Consider the following 21,644-nt stretch of genomic DNA (forward strand, 5'->3'; position numbering starts at 1 on the left):
TATGTTTGCCGAGTTCCTCTTCTGTTTATTGTAAATCAGCTACAGAACAGCAATCCATGGCATCAATCCAGGAAACTGAGATTATGAAGTTAGGCAGTAAAAAAATGAACAAAAAAATCATGTTTATAAATCTCCATGAACATCTTCCTTGCTATGCACTGAGGACCTGCTCCAGCTCCCTTTGAAGTCAACCAGAAAACTCCCACCAACTTCCAGTGGGATTTGGCCCCTGATTTCCCACATTTGTGTCCAGTTTGGGCTGGGATAGTGCCTGCAGGGAACTGTAACTGATGGGATTGGTGCAAGGACCAGTGCAGTGTGGAAGGAAGATGAAGAGATAAAGGTGTTTATCACACCAATTCCATTATTCTTGGGAACATGAGCACTGGAAATGGTGCCACATTGTTGGCCAATTTGTTGATGTGCTACCAGCCCTCACTGCTGTGCACAACTCCAGACCCCTGAAGAACATCTGAAGTGTAACCTAGGAGAAATCTGTTGTAATTTGCACTCCTGCTCTCTGTATTTATAAGCCTACAATATTGTAAGTTTTTGCTGTGGGTGGACAAGCAACATCCACTCATATCAAAGCAGTTACAAGTACAGATAAATATAACTTTATACATTCATTTTTATATAACTTATGCAAATGTATGCACAAGTTAGTCACAGTCCCCAGGCTGGCAGCAGCTCTGATGTGGCCATTGTTGTAGCTCATTTTGGACACCAGTGTTGGTGGACAATCCTCCAAGCAGAGCTTTGCATGTGAGTTAGTCTGCTAGAGCAAAGTTTGGCTGGATGGAGATGGCAGGATGGGACAGAGAGGAGCACAGTCACGGCAATTCATCATCTCTCCAGCCAAGGTGTGGCTTAGGCAAGCTTCACGTGAAGGGTCCAAGTGTTTTTTCTCTTGAGGGCATTGCCAAGAGGGGTTGAAGTCTGAAAACTATAATCTAAGCAGTAGGGACCAAGTTATTAATGGATGTTTAGGAGGAGCTGGTTTGTGAATGGACTGCAGCCCGCACTAGCATCTGTATATTCACAGAATGATTTGGGTTAAAGATCCCATAGATGTCCCATAGGCAGGGACATCTTCCACTTGAACAGGTTGCTCCAAGCCCCATCCAACCCTCAGCTTTGTCTCCCCATCAGCCACCTCCTATGACAGCTAGAGTGCTGTTCTCCCCCTTTTAAATTAAACAAAACATTATCTTTTACCCCATTGCAACACTGGTTGCTCCAGAAAACAAGAATTTTCTTTAGCGCTTGCTGTACTGACCATCTTAAAAAATAAATCCAAGGCTATAGACACAGCAGCTTATTGTTCTTTTCTGTGTGAACTTATCTGCTCCCCAAAGACTAAAAAGAACAAAAGGGACAGTTTTGGTATGTGGGGTTCAATTGTCAAAATTAGTATTCTTAATGTTCTTCCTTATTTTAAACACCCATGAATAACTTGGTCCCTACTGCTTAGATTATAGATTTTAGTGTATGAATTTTAATAATTCTAATTAATGGTGCTATCTTTATTATATTACTTTGTACTTGGGTTCACTCTTTCATCACAAGATCTCAAAGCACTCTATTAAGCTGCACCAAATCTTTGTAAAGTAGATGAATTTTAGCCTATTGAGTTTATGTATTGGATAAGTGTAGTAAAGGGAATGAACAGTTTTTCCAAAGTTCATTTCAGAGCTTTGCATTGATTCTCTGCAATATTTAAACACTGGGAAAATTAGGCTCCAGAAAACTTGACTCCCACTTCTACCCGCTAAATTATGGATCTCTTTACTCCCCATTTTGAATTTCAAGTAATCTTTGAAAAATTTGTATTCGTGAGTCTTCAAATATGAATAGTGATAATTATGTCAATATTATTAATATGCACTATTAAAAGAAATAAATCTACATTTGCAAAGCTTTGATGTGCTTACAAAAACTGAACTTTTAAATGAAAGTGTGTTTTTAAATCACGTATGTATTACAGAAATCTGTTAAGACAGTCTCACAAAGATCTGTATATGCTCAGAGCAATGATTCATGTGCTCCTGCAGCTATGCCCTGGGAGCATCACAGAAATCTGAGGGAATGGACCTGCCCAGCACCTCTCAGGTTTTTCCTCAAACCAGTTTTGTTGTGTTTGTTAATTATGGTAATTTTTAAAAATCAGTTTGAGATATATATATTTATAATTTTTGTGTGATTTTTATGGTGTTGTAGTTATGTGCTGTAAGAATAACCACCTGGAGATTCTGTCTGCTAAATCCACACCAGATCTCTCTGGTGGACTGTTATCTCTGATAATTTCCCCTTTCAAGTGCACCAATCATTGTGGATGTTGTAGTACTTTTCTTAAAAGTTCTTCCTCTCCTTTCCCACTACTCTACACCAAGGAGAGAGCTGGTCATTCACCACATGGATTTCCTTCTTCTAAAGGAATTTCATATTTAAGACTTGTTAAATAGTTCAAACTGCTACATCATTACTCTTTCTTTTCCATTTGGGCATTTTAAGACACTTAGCTGGTTTAAAAATAATAAAATTGTGACCTTTAGTTGACATTCCAAGCTCGTGTTTTGAAGGCTGTGCTTATATTTTGAGGTTGCTGCCTAGGAAAATCAAGACTAACTGAACTGACTAATTCTGAGTGCTTACCTCCTTTCAATGCATTTTTGGGGTGGGGAGTTTGAGTCTAAAGGAGAATGTTTAAGAGCCAGTCTCTGCCCAGGCTGCTGAAGGCAGAAGGTGCCTGAGAGTGAAACAAAAATGTTTTGAAGAGCAGGATTGGACTCCCTGTCTCTTCTGCACTAACCACCAACAGCTGGAGAACAGGCTGCAAGAGGCAAGGGGATCACGTCTCATGGACACGTGAGCAAAGTTTCCTTAGAAAAGTTTCCAGGGGAAAGGTACAGGTTTTTTGCCTGATTGTATTTGAATATGATAGAACTTCTACTGATCTTTGTAAAACATGTAAGTTGCAGTCCACGGACTTTCTGTATCAGGTAAGTGTGGCAATATGTGGGTTTTTTTTTTTTAGTTTATAGCTATTTTTACCAAATTGCTGAACAATGCAGCTAAGCAACAACAGGGACTTAGGTGGGAGGGGGAGATAAGAAAAGTTGAGGGAAAGACAAAAGGATGTCTGTAGGTGTCCAGGGAGTCTTCAGACTTTTGCACTATGACTTCAAACCTTGGCATCAGTGAATTCTGCCTATTCCAGCAGCAGTTTTGGTCAGGGCAGCAGTACATGGGAGGATGTCCCATTGCAATTTATGGTTCTCAGTAGTGATGGCACGGTGCCTGTACCTCTCTGGTTCCAGTTCATGTGTGGTCAGAACGTGTTTGATCTCCTCCAGAAGACAAGGAGCATCCCACAGCCACCTTAATGTCATCCACTCTGGCATCTGCTGAAACATCTGGTGGTGGCTGGTGCTGGAGACATCACAGTGGATGTGTTGGGAAACCCGTCTGGCTCAGGATGAGAGTTTTTCTGCTCCTCTGTGCTCCACAGCATTGGGGGATCTGGAAGTCCTTCACGCTGTGACCTTTTGAAAGTTGAAATGCTCGGTGCAGGGCTGGCAATGAAAAAACCAGCATTTCCTGCCTAAAACTTTGTGAGGCATATTTTTATTTTAATTGTGTACTTATAACCACTTGTTAAAAATGGGGTATTTTTAACTATTACCTTAGACCATTGTATTTTATTATAAAAACCCACTCTTTGTTTCTCAGTGTTACTCTTTTGCAGAACATAGTTATGTGGGGATAGTGTTGACTAGTAATTATTTACTTGGTCAGACTGGTTAGTTTACCCTCAAACCATGCATTCAATTTAGCAGTGGCATCTTAAATAGTTATTTAGAGAAGAGCTGCAGAAGACAGCAACTTCACAGAGGAGGGGAAGAAAAAAAAATACAAATAAAAAAAAAAACAACCCACCGCACACAAGTTGGAAGGGCTTAGAATAAATTATTGCATGTCATTCTGTGGGAAAATCTTCCCGTACGGATGCTGTGTTGTTCGTAATGCGAGTGCCAGATCCACTCAGCTCTGCTTTGCACTTCTGTCACCCTTATCACTCATGAGACAATCCTCCTCTACTGTAAGTGCTACCCCCAGCGGCATGTATTCATTTCTAGGGCTCGCATGCTCCTGCTCAAGTCAGGCACCCAAGAGGCACGGGATGAATTGACAGTATAGGCAGATGCTTTCAGCAAAAGAACCAGGATGTTAAAAGAGCTTTAGCGTGGTTATTGTTTTGCCAGGCAAATCCATGTACTTGTCATCAAGGTGTTCGGGAGTATTTCAGCCTCGTCGTACAAGCTGAATACAAGAGCAGTAATCAAGAGTTACATCATTTGGTGAGACAAGACCTTGAGGAATACAGCAAAGGGAAATGTGCATAATTAGAACAGTTCAGTTACAAGGGAAAAGGGGCTTTGATGGTGTTAGAAATGCAGCTGAAACATGCAGCCTCCATTGCCCTGTCATCAGGCATTAGATGGTAGATGTCAACGGGCCAGGGGGATCTCAGGATCCAATGGAGGAGTGTGGGGTTCCCTCTTTCAACCTTTCCAGCCCTCAGGAAAACATCTAAGGTGACCATTTGCTGAGCCTCAAGGTCTCCTTCTCCATTTGTGGACAAACATGAAACCAGAGATTTAAAAAGGAGGCACTAACTGAAAAAAGAAAAAATTAAAAAACCAGTTTGTTTTGATAGCTTTTCTCAGAAAAGAATGCTGAGAAATAGGAGCATGACCAATTCCTCTGCCACCTCAAAATTCCTGTAAGGGAAGAGGCTGACATGAAGAGGGGCCAGACGTGGTGACAGGGAACACGTCGCAGGTCGTGAAATGCCTTGGGGCCAAAGCACTTCCCATGGTGATTTCCACACTAAGAAAGTTGCCAAAATCCTTCCTAGAAATTTCACTTGGGGGAATAAAAAAACAAACAAACAACTTTAGTGACACCCGTTCTAAGTATGCTACATCCAGCCTGCTTTATTTAGATTTTTCACAAAATATTTATCACTGCCATAGTGATATCTATCCTAAAAAAAGAGACGATGTTTCAAAACAATTTGACCTTCTCTAGACCCTATCCAGAGACATCTCTATTCTTACACGTGTATTATTGGCAAATGTTTTGAATTTTTGAGTTTGTAGAGGAAAATGTTCAACATCTCAGGGATTCTTGAGCCATGGGAGACTGCTTTCCACCCACCACTGAGTAGGTTACCAGACAATACTGAATGTTCAGGTATCAAATATGTTGCAACTATCCCTGGACGTGCAGTGAATTAATTATGTTGCTTTTTCATTATTCTTTTTATTATAAGGCAAAGCTTGCTGGTGAGGCAGTGTGTCAGTGGGGCATTTCCAAGGAACACCACTCAGAGAGCACTGGAGGAAGGATTTCAGCTCTGATGCTCTTCCAAGACATCAGCACCAGCTAGCATCACTGGCATTCATCTTTTGGGTGAGACTCTGGCTGGAATCCTCTGTCTCTCTCAAAGCAAGCACTGCAGGTGAGTTCTTCTGAAATGAACTGATTTCATGATGATATAAAACTCAAGGTTAGACCTTTTTTTCCTTGAGGCTGCTGGCTGAGCTCTGCTGGGTGCTGTGGAACGCCAGCAGTGCTATGAAAATCAGGAATGCTAATAATGGGGTCCCATTTCTAACTTGGGAACAAAGGTTTCATTGCCTGCACATAACTTCCACGGGCAGGCATTCCTCTTGTCTTGCTGGATGTGGGGTGTGGCTCTGCGTGAATAACCCCAGTCCTTTAAAAGAGTACTGGAAGACAGACAAAGAATTGTTTCTTTGCCAATAACTGTAGTGTGGGGAGGCGCCAGGCTCAGGTTTTAATCCTGCAAATGATTCCAATGCAGGGAAGAAGGTAAATATAGAGTGCAATCTGAGATCTTGGTCTTCGTTGGGTTTGGCGGTCTGTTGACTGGGGGTTCTATTGCTGTGCTCTTGAGGGTTTTTTAAATTTCGTTTTTTAGTAGTTTAATTAATTTACCTTAATTTTCTCTAGACAATTCACAGTGTTGCTTGTTACTAATTGACTCCAGGGTGTTTAATGTGTTTAAGCCAGTAGCAGAGGTCAGAGGGACGGTATCTAAAGACCGCATGGAGAGCATCTGCATATTTGATCTTGTTTGCACCAGATTCCTGTCTCTTGCTGTCTTAGGGATACCCAAGAGGGTCACAGTTGTCATAAGTATGTCTTAAGTGGGTGCCTCAGAATTGCCCTGGGATGGTATCGAGCCAATGCAGCAGCTTCCTCGCGTGAAGTATGCACAGCGGAAGAGGGAGCAAGGGAGGAGGAATGCGTGGCATTCCCCTCCGTCTCTCTGGCACAATTGTCCTGGTGGTCCTGTTTCAGCTGGTGGAATCCAGAACAGCCCCGTGGCTGTGCTAGGGCACATGAAGCTCCTTTTTCTGACCCTTATATGGCACAGGATCGCAGCACGACTTGTTTGCAGCTCCTTCTCCTCTCTGCTCAGCCACAACGACCCCAAACGTGACGTGTTTAGGAATCTGGCCCTATATTTCCAAACTCCATGCAAATATGGTAATAATAGCTAAACTGACATTGGCTTTCACTTCTGTATAGTATGTCTTTAATATGATTACTACCCTTAACATTTAAAGGAACTTTGACAGTTATGTAATCCCTTCAACATTTAAGTACAACAGGAATTTATTATTAAGTGCAGTGGCTGGAAATGGAGCACTTTTTTCATTCACACTATAAACAGTTATGTTGGATTAGTAATCCTGCTTGTCAGAGTTGTTCACTGTTTGATATTAATCAGTAGGTTTATGAAAGGTGCAATAGAAGGCAGAAATGAGCAGTGGAGAAGTTGTAAACCTTGGTTCCATACAATCAGACTTTATGTATTGCTCAGGTTCACAACACTTCTTGCAGTGACCTCAGACTGAGGAGAAAGGAAGGGCTGCATTATGGTAGTAGTGCCTCTGTCTTTTGGTAAACATATATTTAGTTCCTTGTTATAAAAATGCAATAGCTGGTAGTGATAAAAACCCAGTCTTTTGAGAACATTTTTAGGTTGTTTTGTAAAGAGCGTGTTTTTCAGATTGTTGTGTAGATCGAGCATGATACAACCTAACAAAACACTTAATGATCAAATATTACATGACAAAATGAATACCGTCTCCTTTTGGTGCTTATCCACTATTAAAATCATGTGCAAATCACTTCACCTGAATATTTCTACCTAATTTGTGGGTTGTTATCTTTGAGCTACATAATTAATTTCTGTATCTTGCAAACACTGTTGCACTGCAGGTTTGTTGTTGATTTTTTTTTCCCTTTTCTTTTTGAACACTTCTGAGTCTCTAGTACATATTCATGCAGCACATACAGAGGAGCCAGGTCCTGTGGTTGGAAATGTCATCCTGTGAGATCTTTAGATGATCAAAGTGACAATGACACCATTGTAATGCAACATGTCTCCAAACAGTGCATAATAAATTACCATGATTGGTTAATGAACATGCATGATTAATGAAACAAAATATAGACATATAATAAAGGTTTTTCTGTAAATGTCAGTCATCTTCCTTGTTCAAATGCTTCTGGATATGTCCCTTATGCACCTTGCAGAACAGTTGACACATATATGTTTGTAGATATACTGTAGTGAAATCAAGATACATATAACCTTCCACTTAGAAGCGAAATTTCACTTGAATAGCATATTTGACAGATTTCAATGCCTAGGTTTGTTTCAAGTTAATTTTTCCCCCTTATTTCTGAGATCTTGCTTATTACAGCTTTGTTTTGGCATTGATAAAAATCTTCATTGAATAACATCGGACTTTGTTAAACTATGTATATCTTTCGCTGATCACTTTTAAAGCAACGTGGCATTAGCTTTTTAAATTCTTGGGGCTAAATTTAGCATTTACTTATGGTAGGATCAAAAGTGTCAGAAATCTGCATCACTGCCTCATTATCAATCACTGGGATATTTTGGGAGAAGCAGTTTGATTTGCATTGTCGGACCTCCTACCTAGCATCACAGAAGGCTGTGCATCAATAAAATTAACTTTTGTCACTCAAACTAAATTGGGCTGAGGCGCCCCTGCCAGAACAGCTCATGTGCGTGCAAGGAGCGCGGCTGATCCCGGAAACGCTCGAACCTTGTTTGGGAAGGCAGAATAAAATAATTAATCCCCTTCTGGGTGCTGTTCCAGAGCTTTCTTTATGTCTCAAAAGAAATCCAGCAGGAAGGTGATAGATCCCCCTCACGCAGAGCCAGGAAAATGAAAGGTCTGGATCCAACCAGCCCGGCGATGGGCTGGACCAGACCCTGCCTGCTCCGTCGCGGTGTGCCCAGCTGTGCCTCACCTGTGGAAGCCTTGGAGCTGTGATTTACAGTGCAGCCGCCCTTTGCTCAGCTCCCCGTTGCTCTGGAGGAAGTTGCTGCAGCTCTTTGCAGAGCAGAACATACCTCTCATCTCCTGCCAGCTCTGCAGAGCAGAGCTGTTCCCCACGGCAGGATCACCACCCTCGTCGCCTCCTCCACCGCTCGCCAAGCGGGACGCGCTGCTCTTCCAACATCTGGAGGTCTGCTCTGCAGCGTGGGGTGCCTGGGGTTCACATGCTCCCCTTCTCCATGGATCTAGTTCCAGCCATGCTGGGAGCCTTTCCCAGTGAAGCCCAGCACGGCTGGCTGTCCTTGCTGCCAGCGGGCCACGGCAGCAAGGCAATAAAAAGACAAAAAGTCACAGCCTTCCTACAACATCTATTATTTTGTGCTGGAGGTTGCGTGAGCCAGAGTGGAGGGAGGTGAATGTGTCCTGCCTGGCTGCATCCTGCCTTGCAGCCAATCCACACAAGAGACAGAGTTGACTTTTCTTGGGCCTTTTGGCAGAAGAAACAGTTCTGTTAAGTCTTACCCATTCTGAAACGCTTTGTGTGGTTTCAAGATAAAAGTGCGTTCCTAGGCATCAGCTTCTAAATAACAGATCATCATTCAGTAACTGCTTTTTCCACCTCTCCTCTCCAAAATTTCTTTCAGGTGCTCAGCACTGTGGTGTAATTATGCATGATATCAGCTGCTAAAGATATGTCCATAATGCATCCAGTCTTCCTTCCTCCTGTGAATTCATCCGTAGCCCACTGATAGGTCCTCATCCATGTTTACTGATAGATTTTGCTATTCTTTTGTTATTCATGATGAAGAATGGTGGTTTTCTGTGTTTCTGGGGTTTTGGTTGATTTGTTTGGGATTTAAGTTGTTCCGTAGCTGCAGTTTGCCCCAGGAACTGAAGAAACCACTGAGCTTTTTATCCCCTCAGGAAAAAGGTAACAATTTTTGGAGAGACTGCAAAAAGGCAGGATTAGGGGATTTCAGAAAATGTAAACCTTTTCCTTTTCGTGTTGTACAGGCCTTTCCCAAGATGTCATTCCTAAGGAAAATATGCTACTGTAGCGTAGATGGATGAAAAGTTTAAATTTGAGTTTGAGCAAAGTCAGTACATGTACTCTCTTTGTCATTTAAATAATTGTTTCAGTATCGTCTCTGAAACAAATATTTAGACTTCGATCTACTTTTAAAGCCAGATAGTTCTTGAAAATTTTCCTAAGCACTTTCCCCATTTCCTGAGCCAAGGAAATGATTTTTCAAAGCCTAAGTCAGCTTGTTTTATCTCAGAGGAAATAATGTTATTTTAGTGTACCTGGTAGGGCTAACTGATATATTAAGAAACCTAAAATGCTTGCTTTTTGGGCAAAGACTTCTAAAAGGGTAAGTTCAAACAGGGCAAAATAATTCCTTTTAAACCGTTAAGCAAATGAAATGTATAGATTTGCACTGTTTTTTCAATAATATTCTTCAAATTCTAATTAACAAGTAAACCAGGCCACATGCAAATTCAAATGAAATTTTATTAAATTTTATCAAATTAATGGTATTGGACATGAAAGGATATAATCCTAAAAATATCAGCAGAACACTCACTAGCAATAATGCTAATTGACTTTTTTTTGCTCTATACTACTGTGGGGGTTTGGACAAATCAGTCAGAAATAAAGAGATGGACTTGTATGAATTGCACTCTGTGCTGGGTGAGAAATAGCTTCAAGAATTTAAACTATTTCATGGCAAGATCTAAGCCAAAATATTAAGAATGGCAACATTTGTTAAATCAGCTTTCTCCTTTTCAATGTTTACAACTATCAAGCTTCAGTTTGACATTACCAAATAACCCATATTTTTCCAGACTTTCATAAATTTAAAATTGCTTGTTAAATTAATTGCAGGAAGAAAAATGGGATGCTCCATTTAAAAAAAAAAAACAAACAAATTGTTCACCTCTTTGGTCCTGGTGTAGGTCATTTTGACTAATCATGGGATGAGCTCTGCTGGTGTTTGGAACCAAGTTCCAAAGATGAATTAGTGGCATCACTTGGAAACAGATTTTACAACTGAAAGTAAATAAACTGCGAAAAATCTAATCCCTAAGACAAAATTAATTAGTATGAGAGCAATCTATCAAAGCATCCATAAAAATAGGAAAGCTACCCCTTGTTTGAAGCAAACAGTCCCTTCCTTCCCTTTCACTGTTTAGCCTTCAAAATGTAGGTAATTTCTAATACTTGCACACTATGTTTTTTCTTTAAATTTATTCATTTGTAACTGACTCTGAGCAGTCTTTCTGTCTAAAAGGCATTTGTAACACCACCTAATTTCTTTCTACTTTTTTTCTAGGTTAAGAGTATCCATAGGTATCCATCCAGGACATATTTATTCAATGGTTAGAAAGTACACCAAACTGTTGTGTAGTGTAGACTTTATTTCAGGAGCAAGCATAAACACGAAGAAACTATAATCCTGGTGTAATGTAGGAATCTAATTAAGACTAATGAGGCAACATTAAATTTAATGTATGATGCATTTTATATGCCTTACCATTAGAGCTGCAGCAAGCTGTTTGTCAGAGCGTCGAACTTTGGTGAATAAGCCCCTCAAGGCATTGTTAAACAACTGGGGTTCAGGCCTTCTCCTGCCCATTAGATTGTGGTGGGCTTGGAAAAATCTAGATATAAATGGAAATTTGGGTGGGGGGGAAGAAAAAGGGGGGAGGCCTCAAGAAGTTCTTGCCCATCTTTGAATGGCTCAGCAAGCTGATAAATGGGAAGATAAATGGATGGCTGCGTGTGACACCCTCGAGGAGGTACCAGGCTGGGACAGAAGGGAGGAGGGCCAAGTGTAATGTGTGAACTGCTGTTTGAGAGGCACCTATAGCAACGGGAGTGGGGAAAGGCTGGGATTTAAGTGACACACTTTATCAAGCAGAATTGGCGTGGTGATCGTTGCTTAACAGCTAATTACCAGTATGGTTTATTATTTTATCTTTTTTTTTTTTAATTCTTATTAAATTCAAGAAGTTCTGTAAGCACTTACATGTATGTAACTGTACAGAAAAATAGAAGTATAGCTCCAGATATTGATTGTGCTCTCCAGAATCCTTCCTCCCAGCAGAAATTGATGACTCCTCCAACAATACAAACAAAATTTTAACAACGATTTATCACATAATCCTTCATAAACTTTAAGTCCCCATTACTGGAGTGATTTAAGACTTGTAGATGTGGCACCTGGGGGCATGGGTTAGTGTTGGGCTTGGCAGGGATGTGCTAACAGTTCAACTTGATGATCCCAGAGGGCTTTCCCAACCTAAATGATTTTGTATTTTCCTTAACATGCAGGGAAGTATACAAGATACAATGAAGGTAAAGATGAGTTTAAATGAAGAATGGTGCTGAAGAATGGGGAGATCTTTGGAGGAACATGTAATGAGCTGACTTCATGGGTTTGCAGTATAAACTGATACTGTGGTGATGGGTCGGAAGTGCAGGCAGAGCTGCAGCTCGGACAAGTTCATGGGCTCTGGTGTTAATTGGTGATTGCCAGCTGCTGTGAGACTGGGCCAGCCATGGGAAGAAGGTGAGGTAAGGAGGATTTAATTGGTGTGGGGAGAGGGGATGGGGAGGGCTGGTGTCAAAGTGCACTTCAACCCTGCCGCTCCGAAAGCTGAGTTTCAGCCTACTACATCCTGGAAATTCATTCCAGTTTATATTATTGCATGTGTTAGTGATGGCTTGAGTGTTTGAGACTTTGAAGTATTTAATCTACACATGAAATTGGAATTTTTTTTTCTTTCTTTCTTTTTTTTTTCCTGTGGAATATAGCCATGGAAACCTGTAGTCTGTGCTGGAAAATAAGTGACTGGGAATGTTCCTCGGTGACTAACTTGCTGCAAGACGTTATTGTAAGTGCAAGCACCAAGTTATACTTTTGACAACAAACAAATGTCATGTGCTGGGTTGGAATTAGAGAATCAGCAGTCAAGCCGGTCTGAGGAAAAAGAAGGAATGTCAGGATGACTGGCAGTGGTGCTACAGGAAAATTGCAAAAGTACCTATTGCACAGGTTTGGGCTGGGGGAACGAGTTATTCCTTGCAGAAACATCAGAGAGCACCATGAAAGCTCAGCTGGGGGCAGAAAAGAAAACAATGATGCCAGAGGGGCTTCGGGGGGGGGTGGGAAGGAGCAACGTGTTCACAAGTGTTTGGGGATTGACCTCACTCAGCTGCTGTGGAAGTGTGGGTGGGGGGCACGGCTTCAAGGGCAGCAGATGTAGGCTGATGCTGAGAGTTTTTACAGTCCCCTGGTGTGTGGGGGACATGCTGGGACCACCCCATCGTACCTGACGCAGCTGCCTGAGAGATGGAGAGGAAAAGCACAGGCAAGGGGGGTGGTTTTCCCACCACAACCTGCTCTGCTCTTTCCCTTCCCAAAGAGAATGCCTTTGTACCTGTAAAAACCTGAGTGAGGTTTTTGCTGTTGTGTCTGCTCCTTGTTCAGTGCTGAACTGAAGGTAGATGGAGAATGAATTCAAGCAGGGAGATGTGAAGGTTTATGGAAGCAGACAGCTCCTGTCACCCCTCCATTCCTCTTCCCTTGTGCTCATCTATCCATAGGAAAAAAAAACCCAGAAAACCACAGAAAGTGCAAATTTTTTGCTAAGGGAGTAATTAATTTATTTTCATTTTATTGTTCTTTCTCCAACATCCTTCTACTTTCACTAATACCAATTCCTGATCTTTTTTGTGACTGAGCTTGAAATATGCACACTTTTGAAAGGTATAGATCATATTTTATGTCCCTTTAGGATTTTGTCTTTTCCTTGACCATGTCACACTCTGCTCAGCTTTTGCCAGCTGGGTGCTCTCTTTCTGTGTTTGGATCCTGTGGATCAGAGTTCTGGGATGCACTCCCGTCTTGGCCTCACTGATCTGGCCTCCAGGGCAGCCTGTGCCCCACTGAGGTTTGTAACACAAAAGTTTAAACAAATATTGCAACCAAATCACAGCTAAGACATTTGCAAGGCTCCTTAAATCCCACCACTTGGTGTTTAACCCAATTCTAGGGAAAATGTGATAGATAAACCTACCTGCCTCCCCTAGTTGTGTATGAGTGTTGTTTGGATTTAGGTCAAATTCCTTGCATGAGATAAACATCCTTTTTATCTCGGCGTCCTGTTGCAAATGGCTTTTCCTTTAGGAATGGATTCTCACCCTCCTCTGCAGCCAACTTCCTTCTGCTTTCCTACTGAAACTACCGTGGCATTACCATAGCTTGGGATTTCTGTCTGGGATGTTAGGACAAACAATGATGCCATAAACTTTGGGAAGTGTTTGGTCTGCTAGAAAAGCATCAGATGAGCCCCAAATAGGATTCATAAATTGTGCAGGGATCTGGTGGTTGTCAGAAGTCCTTAGTTCTATTTACTGCCAACGTGGCCACAATGCAGTGGGAACTGCTAACTTTCCTGGTGCAGCGTTTTTCCTGCTGGGGTGTGGGATGTGTTCTCAAAATCCATCTGGCCATTACTTGTTTCCCCGTCACAACAAGCAGTCAAGGTGGTTTTTACATAACCAGCCTTCTGATGGAAGAAAAGAGGTGATTCTTGCCCAAAACTGTTCTAGGGCTCCCTCCATCCCTGCCTGTTTGGCTGAGCTCAGCTCCTGCAGGCACTGAGCTGGCTCAGGGAAGGGTTGGTCGGTGTCTGCTCCCTTGAACCTCTTCCCTCTGTAGGGAGCCTCTTTTAAACGCTAAATCACCAGCAATGATCTGGGAGAGACTGATCCTCCTCACCTCTTCAATAGGTAAATTGCCCTTTTAGAAGAGTGATCCATGCTCCTGTCCTCATTTTTCATATCTCACTTTAAAAAGAAAAAATAAAAAAACAGAAAAGAAAAAATAATCTTCCAGGGACTTTGACTTGAGCAAAGGCACTTTAGAGTCTTTTTCTAATGTCATTCTAAAGTTAAAAAACAATTTGACTTCAAGGGAGATACAGCCCAATTTTTTAAAAACTTAATAGGATTAGTCATGGGAACTATTTTTAGCAAAAGTTCAACTTTATCCATGTATTTTAATGTGGGAAAAGTGTGTCCTTTTCCCTCTGCTAATGTTTGATGTATTCCAGCCCTCCTGCGAGTGTGTTTGAGTATCTTAGGGGCTCTGGAGTGGAGGAGAACTTCCTCTCGGATTCTCTCTGTTTTCTTTCGTGAAAATGACATTCCTAAGCTGTTTCACTTTCTGACAGGAAATGGAGCCTTGCCAAAAATGATTAAAGTCCAAGAAAGCATAACAGTTCCAAAGCTGCAGCAGTTCTTTAGGAGTCCCGAGTTTGACATTGTGTCAAACAAATGTGAAATATTGTTTAATAAATTTGAATAATACAGGGAAAGGGAAAAATGGTTCTTGGCTTATAATGCTGGTGCTCTTTATTAAGTCTGTAAAGGCCTGCCTAGCTCTAATAAATTGAAATATATACATAAATATACTTGTGCATGGATAACAGTTTAATATTGTAATATATAATGAACGGCCCACAGGCACCCCCCACATGCAGACATTGATTTATTCTTGCTATAGCCATATATATATTGATATGTGTGTGTAGACTCCCTCACAAGTTTGTATATATTTATACACGGAATTACCATTTGCAGGCAACTCCTGTGCCTGCTTCATATAAGAAATATCATAAGCGTTATTTATAAGGTGTGACGTGATATTATGACTTTATAAAAATACTAATCTAATGCTGGATAAAATACAATTGTTAATGGTTTCTCAATGGTTTTTAATTCTGTGTTTGTTTAAAGGAATTATTTTGAGGCCTTTGCAAATGCCAAATTACCTTATCATGTAATTCCAGCGTTACTAGAAGGGCTGTGCTGAGGCTCAGGAAAGCGGTGGGAATTCTATGGCACCCAAGAGCCTGGCTCTGCCACCTCTCCCCATTTAACAGCTCTCTCTGCCAGGAGGGCTTCCAGCCTCTGAGAGTTTGACAGTTTTCAATATTAGGGTATTAACGCAACAGTTCTATCAAAATGAGCCAGACTTCTAAGAAATTCCTGTACCGTCAAACCCAAGTGTGAAAAAGTCCTGCCAGGCTCCAGTAGTCCTAAGGTTACTTCTCAGAATCCACAAACACCCTTCAGCATTTGTAACTTGGCTCCCAATTTTATTTTGGATTTTGGTTGTACTGCGTTCACAAAAACCACATTTTTAAGTTGCTTTCTGGCCACAAGACCAGGAATTTAGTTTTTTCTTTTTCTTCATGATTTTAATATAAAAGTTGGATTACATCATCACCAGATTTCAGGAGCTCTGAATTTTAAAATTAGTCTAATGACTTAAGGCTCAACAAAATTGAAACAGTTGGCAACTTTTCCAGAAAACATGAGAAATTGCTTTGTTGGTTCTTGCAAGAAAACTTCACTTGTTTCCCCTCTGTCAGATACATTACTTCTCCACCAAAATATATCAAATATTCAGGAACGTATAAAATAATAAAAATGTTCTCCTGACACGGTCTCGAAGGCAAAGCATTCTTTAAGTGAGGTGCGTTTCAAAGCAAAGCTGTGGGAAAGGATTCTATTTTTCAACCTTTGTATGGAACTGTCGTGCTATTTGATTAAAAGGAGCCCTCTTTAATAGTTTTTCTAATGGCATTTGAGATTTCAGGTCGGTGAAGTTGTGCCGGCACCGTCGGTGCCGCCATTCACCGAGGACAGCGATTCGCGGCCGCTCTTCAGACGAGCTAAATTGATCAGACAAGTCAGTCAATGTCATTGAGCACTATTTGTCACTTCATAAGCAGCTACAATCTGCTGCTCTATAAATGCAGAAGGACCGTCGAATAAATCACATCAACCAGTGGGAGTAGATAGTATCCCTTCATCCATAATTGGAGCGGTCCTCTCCTGTCACTTTCGCTCATTCCCCGCGATTCCAGCGCGGATTGACACTGACAAAGAAAGAGCAGCCGCTGTCAGAGGAGCTGGAGTCTGTCTGCTGCTCTGCTCTCCCCACTAATAGATATCTATCATAATATTGTATTAACATCACAAAAAATCAGACTTAGAGCTGCGCTATTTGGGTGTATCGATGACATATGTAGGGGTTTCTCCTGGGTTGCGGGGAAGGCTGATTGATGCAAAAGGAAAGCTCCTGATGAAAACCACTTACCAAATCCATCAGCCACAGGAATATTTACTGCTGTGTGTGCTGCTGGTTTCAGAGACAAAAATATTATTAAAAAAAAATAAAATAATGAGAATGTGGTTTGTTGTAAATAGACCTTCTAGAAATGTGTTAATTATTATTTGCTGGTGAAGGGTTATGTTGTGGAATTGTTCCTATGAAGTGGTTTCATGGTTAAATAGTTACCAAAATAATTAAGGAAATGGAACACCTTGAAAAAATATTATTGTCTGTTTAGCAAAAAAAAAAAAAAAAACAACCCAAACTTCTCTCTGGTTCCTGCTTGGTTTGGCAAATATGTATTTTCTAAGTGAACAGATGAAATCAGAACAGGGTATTTATTACAAAGGTGTTCCAGGCTAGGAACTTTTTTTCCTGGAGAAATGCTGGGTGGTTTTTACCAGGAATATGTTGGATTAATCAGCTCTCTCAGTCCTGGAGAGAAATCACAGTGGAATACCCAAACTGCTGTGTAGTCACATGTAAATCTCTCTGACAACCTGGAGGCACGGATCATTTGTTCAGCGTTTGGTTCCAACAACAAGCTCGTGGAGGAAAATACCTTGTTTGCTTATAAAAAGATTGTAGCTGAATACGTAATTGCTGAGAACAGAGCACTGGGATCCCAAATCTCCAGGATGAGGATCTGGATTCTTTATTTTGGGGGAGAAAAATCCTTAAGTCAGTTTCCCTGTGTGTAAACAAAGCTTCACGTTGCGTGTCTTGAGGGAAAGTAGTGAAATTCTTTCTTTTTAAAGGTGCTCGGTGTAAATGTCATGTTCCTGGCTGGAGTCTTTGCTGGGCCCAAAGGCAAAGCCTAATATCAAATGTTTGCTACAATTTTCAGTCTGGGACGCCTCTTGACCCGTGTTCACAGATGATGAACAATTTCTCCTTTCTGGCTTGGCTTCTTTGCCTCTTGGTGCAGAAGTTGTCCTGAAAGCATGCCAGGAACCTAAGTCATAGGTAAGCAGTAGAAATTGTTTTATCTATGAAAGATGCAGCTCTGTTAATATGCACATAAATTCCACTAGAAGTACAGTTCAAAAGAAAACTCAAAGCAGTAGATCACAAAAGTATTCATCATTAAATACAAGACTGACTTGTTTTTAGATGGAAATAATAGAAATGCCACACTTAAAACCAAAATGTGAGACAAATCCACGTGCATTGGAGAACTGAGCAGAATCCAGAGGAGGCAGCTTACACAGGAGCGCATTCATTGTCAACATCTGATACTGAAAAGGTCAATAGTTAATTAAATAATCCATCACCTTAGGATAGAGAGCCATCCTCACTTCTGACAATCAATGGCAGAAATATTAAAAGGTCAGAAAATGAGTTACTATATATTGTGTTTTCTTACTGTGTGTTATAAAGATGTGGCCTGTGTTGAATGGTGTGAGCATGAAGACAGGTGGGAAGAAATATTAGCTGTTGCCCAAATATTTTCTTAGATGCTCTTTTACCAGGCTTCTTTATGTGTGGGCTTCTGAATCGATGGACCTCAAAGATGTAGTGAACTTTTACAATGACAATTTAAGACTGTATCACAGAATTTATAACACGCTTTCTTTAATTATAAGTGTCTTTTCAGGAACATTTTTCTCCTGCACTTCTTGAGGTTATGCTGGGTTAAACTCGGTGAGCGTGCTGATATTCAGGTTTTGTTTAGATATGGGGTAGAGTTACTTTGGGAGCCCAAGAGGCATTTTTTGGTTCTTATTTCCTAGATCTGATTGGTATAGCAGGGTAAACAAAGTCCACTCAATGACTGTTCATTGTGTCATTCTGCAAGGGCATAGTGTGTACCTGGTTCCAGGTTATTCTTATGAATAATTGTATTACTGATTATAGGGTAATGTTTTTGAACAATGAGTGTTTATAAGTATTTTAAATTATTTAATTAATGTGTTGCCATAAATATGTTTTGCTTTTTCTGGTTGTCTTTGGCAAAAAATCTTTTCCTCCCTGGTTGTGGGGCTACTCCTGCATTGTGTTTGTCAGATGATGTGTGTGGAGGACTTGGTGCATTTTTCCATTCCTTTCTCAGGATAAGCTGAAGTTTTCTTGTTTTCTGAATGGGAACTGGGTTTTCCATATGAAGGAAAACAACTGACTGATGTTTCTGTGCCCAACACAGCTGGAAGGGGCTCCTTTGAGTGATGTCCTTCTCACCCTCTCCAACAGCCCCTCTATGTTGGGACCCTCCAAAATAAAGGAAGGGCTACAAATGCACCAGGACAGGGATGTGCTTCCCTCTTCTCCCTCAGTGCAGGAACAATATGTGTTTATTAATACTCTCTTAGTTTTTAATATTCTTAATTTTACTTTCCTGGTACGTAGCTTTTGCTCTGAGTGTAAAAGTCACAGCGCTGAATTCTGGCAAGCGTTATATGATTATTTTATCTCTCACTATAAAGAGTTTTGAAAGACTTTGTATGAGAGGCAATATAAAAATAAATTGAATTGAACTATGGCTTCACCTCCCCACTTTTTTAGTGCAGAAACCTTTAGAGCAAAAACTGCAATATAAGGACAAAGGAGGAGATTAAGGCTGTGTCATGAAAGAGGTGACGCTGGGTGACAGGTCCGACCCTGCCTGAGCAGTTTGGTGGGTCTGCAGTCGGCTGTGTGTTAATTAGATTTTAAGCATGTTCACAACTGGGGAAAAGCCTGTTTGTATTTTTAGTGGGAAGGTTATTTTAAGCCATGAGAAAGGTATTAGGTATTATCTACTGTGGTGCATTTATATAAACAAAGGTCTACCTGATGGCTGTGCAAACATCTGTTCTGTTCTTACCCAACATTGCACGGTTCATTAACACTTACCCTGCTGGCCTCTGAAAGGCCAGTTCTGGAAGCACATAATCTTACTTACAGATCCACAGTTGCAATAATTTGACTTTTAAAAGAAAATATTCTTAGCTTGGGGGTAATGAGGGGTCTCTTTGCTGTTTTTTGTTTGTTTAGTGTGTGTGAGTCCCACAGTAAAAATATGATTTTATGTTTTACAATGCCAGCTCAATAAATTACATTAATAAATGACTCCTGGTTCATGAGAAGTGCTGTATTTTGACAGTATCAGCCAACCTTGCCATTTGTTTAAGCAGAAAAAGTGGGGAGCCAAAATAAAGCTGTTACAGAAGAAATCTCAAGAATGTTTATGAAACTTTGCTCTAGCTACATTTATTAGGAGTAGAAGAGTAGTCTTAATTTGTCATGCAGAATTCCAGGGGAGTGAGTAATTTCTAGAGCTTCTCTAAATGCCAGGACTTAATATTTTTCATCAGCAATTTGTTTGTAAACAGGGACTAAATTGTATAGGTTGCAATGTGACAAAAAGGTGTCTAGGATTTGTCATCTTCTGCTAACAGCTGTTGGGTTTATTTTATAGCATCTCATGGGGTTTTTTGGATAAATGCTGTGCTGATGGCAAGCAAAAGCACCCTGAGGATCTCCAATGGTGGGCACGCACAAAGTTTAACTGTAATAAGCTGTTTGTCAGGGATTTGCTCTCCAATGGATCTGCTCCCCAGGGTCGCAGCAATTCCCACCAGGGTGTCCATGTGTCACCTTCAGAGAAACCCACACTGAACAGGAGGCAAACTCCAGGCAAGATGGCAATCTCCCTTCTGGAAGGGAGAATTTTATGATGTGAAGAAGGGAATCAGAGCTTCCTAAGGAGGATTTTTAAGGGAATGGAGCTCATGAATTTTACTTGCCAGTTTCCCTGGTGCTGCAGGAGCCCAGGATATTTTTTTTTGTCACTCCCAGCTCTCTTTGTTATCTTGTGACATACTGTAGTTGTGGGCTTTGGTCTTTTATTTGGTAATCTGAGGCAATATCTTTGTTTGTGGTGTGCATGCAGAGCTGGGTTCATGGTTGGACTCAATCACCTTAGAGGTTTTTCCCAACTTTAATGATCCTAGTGAGCAGTGGAGATGGAGCTGATGCTGGGGGCCTCAAATCAACCCCATTTGTTTTTTGGGGCTGGCCTTGGACTGGATGTGTCCCATGGACTGACTCCCTTGCACTGATGGACTGCTTTGGGTTTGCCCTTGGTGTGCACCAGAATTTTAGTGCCATTTCAAGGACACCCAGCAAGTGGTTTCCTCTTTGCAAGTGAGATGGGCAGCAGGGACTGGGAGATGTCTTTCAGAAGTTCACTCTTGACTCAAGAGAAAATTCCTGCACAAACACACACCTGAACATCAGACAGTGTTTTGTGGCCTTCCCTTACATAGCACGATGAGCTGTGCTCTCAAAACTCTTCAATATTAGATGTTTCTAGCTTGTTTAAAATAATTCCCATGCCTTCACTCAGTCTTTGTGCAGGAGGTGAATGTCTCCATAGGTGCCATCACTGCATCCCTAGGCTGAGTGTGAGCACTGCAGAAACCTCAGTAAATTCATGGAAACCACATTTTAGGCACATTATTACCTCGGGAGGGAGATGAGCCTGCCTTGCACTAAACATGTGCTTTCTTGGATCCTTTCAGAGGTTTTTCATATGTGAGTAATGTGGCAGTGACTGAAGCAGCAGCACATCAGTTCTCATGGTCCCCTGCTCCCCAGATCGATTACACCCTGTCACAGCAGCGCAGCACAAGTCATCGTCTGAGGGGAAAACCCACTCCTTTCTCACTGCATTCCCGGCCCCTTCAGAACCTCTGCCAGCACATGCTAGCCCTGATAACATTTTAAGATACTGCTCTGCTGAAATGAAAGCCTTGCTTGCAAGGCCACGCTGTCTGAAGTTCTCCCATCCCTCATTTAAATCCAGGGTAATTAGCCCAACTGCAGACCTTGTTGTTATACATGCTGAAGTATAATGGCTGCTATTATAGCAGCTTGCAGCAGCAAAAATATATGATTTTGAACGATATGTCAAGGAAAAATAAACATGTTTCATTTCTTCATTAGATAATGTTTATTTATAGCACAATATATATCTACCTCCACTGTACCATTAAAGTTTTGACTGCCTTTTAACTATAAAATTTGATATTGTTGTGGCAGCTGCACTACTCAAATG

The sequence above is a fragment of the Ammospiza caudacuta genome, chromosome 8, assembly GCF_027887145.1.
Source record: "Ammospiza caudacuta isolate bAmmCau1 chromosome 8, bAmmCau1.pri, whole genome shotgun sequence".
Lineage (NCBI taxonomy): Eukaryota > Metazoa > Chordata > Aves > Passeriformes > Passerellidae > Ammospiza > Ammospiza caudacuta.